Below are 4,197 nucleotides of genomic sequence, written 5' to 3'. Positions count from 1 at the left end.
ATATTATAAGGAAAGGGCTAGTGTTTAATAAGTGACAAAATACGCAGAGGCCGATTGGATAAGGAATATATTGTAGAGAAAAATGTAGGGAAATTTGAAAACTTAATAAACTCCAAGGCACGAAAAACGTTATCTTTTAAAAGATGTTTCTCCTCTATCCAAAGAAATCACAATTGGGGTATGATAGAAAATCTCTCTCAAGATACAATGGAGGAATTTGATTCAAATTGTGACTATTTGGTCAAACCAAGAAGACACTCGAAAAAAGGACTGATGATGCCAAGAGAAAGAGAGAAGAATAATTTTTTAATGTGTTTTGCAAAGAAGAATTCGTCCAAAATTTATAGAAATTGAGACAACTGTTTGAATAGGTGTGTCCCTTAAAATGAAGAACACATCTGTTGGAAGTAATTGTAAAAAACGAACAGATGCACATATTCAAAGACTTTTGAAAATAAAATTTTCTTTTGGGGGCGAGCCTCCACGGGGGCGCTGCCCCCTCGACCCCCGCGATCCGATCGTTGCATAGCGACAAACACTAATCCGGACGACAAATCATTCGCAAAATAAAAAATTAAATACATGCAAAATGATGAAAAATATGTAACATATATTACCATTTACCAAGTTCAATAAAACACAAATATAAAATAAGATAAAAATTACTCAAACAAAATAGGAGCAGCAATGAATACATTGAAATCGATGAAAATAATTAATTAAAAGAAAAATTTACAAGATACACCCTTTTAATATAGTACAATTACACTTTGTAAACCGCATTTTGTAAATTTGTTTTATACATATTACATTTTATATAACGATAACAAAAAACACCCTGTGCCAATAAAATAAATAGTAATTAAGCTTGATTAATATCACCATAAAATAACTAGAACTCACCTCATTATGGGCTTTGATCGTTTAATTGGACATGCATGAGGAATCCAATCTCCTCACCCTCTCCAGTCAAAAATCAAAATTTTAACGGGTTTTGATAAAAGTTGATGAAACGTATTTTAAAAAGTTATAGATCCCATAAAATGTGTAGTTAAAATTAATTATTAATTTATAACTTAAATTAAAATTTTTCTTTAATATCTATCAAGCACGGGCTTAATAGGTAATTACTTGATATCAAATACTCAACAAACGTTTTAAATATATCGTCATAATAACAGAAAAAAAATGAAAAGGTTTCCGGTTAAGGAAAGGACTCCAATTTATATCACGCACTGTTGCTGAAATTTATAAGATGTGACATGTCTGGCCTAGCGTTTAGTTATCAAAAAAATTTATGAGAAAATTACTAGAAATGTCCACATTCACGTATCCATTTGTAAAAATATCCATTTTGAAATAATTTAGATCAAAATACCCTTGTTAACAATTTATGATTCTACACAAAGACAAAAATAGACATTTTTATATTTAAAAATTTTATTGACCAATAAAATTTTGACACATAACCTATCCTATTTATTTCAAAAGTACACACATCAAATCACAAAAAAACTATTTTTCTAATTGACACAAAAATGTCGAGAACTACATTTCAAATGTAGAAAAAATATCATGTTTGGAATGAAATGTCATTCTAGACATCTAATATGCTGAGAATAGCATTTGAAATATCGAAAACATTTAATATTGTGATTTGACACGTGCACTTTTAAAATATAAACATGGTTCAAATATCAAGAACGATATTTGAAATATCAAGAATATCATTTTAATGTAACTTCTCATGGAAGCTATTATTTTTTTATTAAGAACATAATAGACAGTTTAGTACTAAATTTAAAAAGTGAACATTTTTAAATTGATACCCATGAAATTGGACAATTTTGAAAATATCCTAGAATTTATTGCCAGTAGTCACCTTCATTAATTGGACATGCATGAGGAATCCGATCTCCTTATCCTCCCAACTCAAAAATCAAATTTTTAATGGGTTTTAATAAAAGTTGATGAAACGTATTTTAAAAAATTGTAGAGTTCATAAAATGTGAAGTTAAAATTAATTATTGATTTATAACTTAAATTAAAATCTTTCTTTAATCTCTATAAAATATGGGTTAAATAGGTAATTACTTGATATCAAATACCCAACAAATGTTTTTAATTTTATTAAATATCGTCATAATAACAAAAAATAAAAATGAAAAGGATTCCCGTTAAGGAAAGGACTCAAATTTATAACACGCACTGTCGCTGAAATTTATAAGATGGGACATCTCTGGCCTGGGGTTTAGTTAACAAAAAATTAATGAGGAAATTACTAGAAATATCAACTTTCACATATTCATTTGCAAAAATATTTATCATTGCAAAATCGTCCATTTTGGAATAATTTAGACAAAAATACCCTTATTAACAATTTATGATTCTACACAAAGACAAAAATTGACATTTTTGCAATTAAAAATTTTATTGACCAATAAAATTTTGACACATAACCTACCCTATTTATTTCAAAAGTGCACACATCAAATCACAATAAATGTTATTTTTCTCATTGACACAGAAATATTGAGAACTACATTTCAAAATGTAGAGAAATGTCATGTTCGGAATGAAATGTCATTCTAGACATCTAATATATCGAGAACAACATTTGAAATATCAAGAACATTTAATGCTGTGATTTAACATGTGTACTTTTGAAATATAAACGTGGTTCAAATATCAAGAACGATATTTAAAATGTCGAAAATATCATTTTAATATAGTTTTTCATAGAAGCTATTATTTTTTCATTAAGGACATAATAGACAGTTTAGTACTAAATTTAAAAAGTGGATATTTTTGAATTGACACCCATGAAATTGAACATTTTTGAAAATATCCTAAAATTATTGCGACAGTCACCTTCATTTGACTGTAGAAAATAGTTTTATTTCAACATAAACGTTTTTCTTCTTTCAAGGTTAAAAATCATTGCTTATAAATATTGACACAATTAAAAATGGTTCAGACATTTTTTCCTTGAGCCGAGCCACATATATGTATATAAAACTAACTATCTATCTAAATCTTGATTTAATGATTTAACTATTTTTATATTCAATTCATGTAAAGAGTAAAATCTAAACCATCCAATAAAATCCCAAACCAAGGACTAAAATGGTCAAAGTGAAGCAAAAAGAAAAAAGGTCGAAAAAGGTGTATTCTAAATCCAGATGATGTCCGGTGTCCAGAATGAGTCTCCTACGGATCATAAATCTAAAAAATTATCAAAAAAGTACAAAAGTATCAATTTATAAATTTTAATTTATGCAGAAAAAGTGTTATAACTTAAGAATTCACTGTAGTTATTCCCTTTATTCTCATCTCTCAAGTTCAATTCCTAAGTTGTACTTGGTGGAATTCAGCAATTAAATCATTTTGCCTCTCAAGTTCAAATCTATCATATCTAGCCAAGTCAACTCATTGTATTTCTATGTAAATTAAAATAAGCTTTAATTAAACGCATTAAATCACTTTGAAATTCAATTGAAAACAACAAAAATTTTAAAAATGTTTCTCTATCTTTTTATTTAATTATCGAATTTTACTATATATCTAAATCTATAACTTACCTCTCAATTTATAACAAATTCACAAGTCAATGAATAATAACTAATTACTTCAAAGACGTTACAAAATAAGAGTAAAATTCATGAAGAATTTTGATATTGAAATTAAAGCTTCAAATTTAAGTTACATCATTCGTTTCAATTTGAATTTAGTTACACATTATAGGAGACGAAAAATACAAGAAATAATTGGAGTATATCATCGAGTTTGAAGCAAAATGAGAGAAGATAGATCATCTTATACCAAAAATCGCCTTCTTCCACGTCAAATCTTGAAATCCCTAACTTCTTAAAAATTTCCTTGATTTTTCTCTCTAATTTTTATGTTTTGGAACGCTTCTCCCTTCAACTTGACCTAACTAGGTCCTTACGTAGTGGGAAGAATGCCTAAAAAAGAGTCAAAATGGAAGAAAAGCCCAAAAAAAAATAAAAATGTAGCATTAATTTTGATCGCGGTCCAAGTGAGGTATGCATGCGGCGGCTAGATCGCGGCATACAGGGGCTCCAGTGAACCTCGGTTTAGCCGTATTTTTTTTTTTTTAATTTGATCCCATTTGCAGATTTTCGTACGCACTTGATCCTTATTCCAATTTTTGTCCCATTTTGATCCTTTTTTAGT

This window comes from Olea europaea, chromosome 6, assembly GCF_002742605.1.
Source record: "Olea europaea var. sylvestris chromosome 6, O_europaea_v1, whole genome shotgun sequence".
Taxonomy (NCBI): domain Eukaryota; kingdom Viridiplantae; phylum Streptophyta; class Magnoliopsida; order Lamiales; family Oleaceae; genus Olea; species Olea europaea.
Note: the sequence above shows the minus strand (reverse complement) of the source record.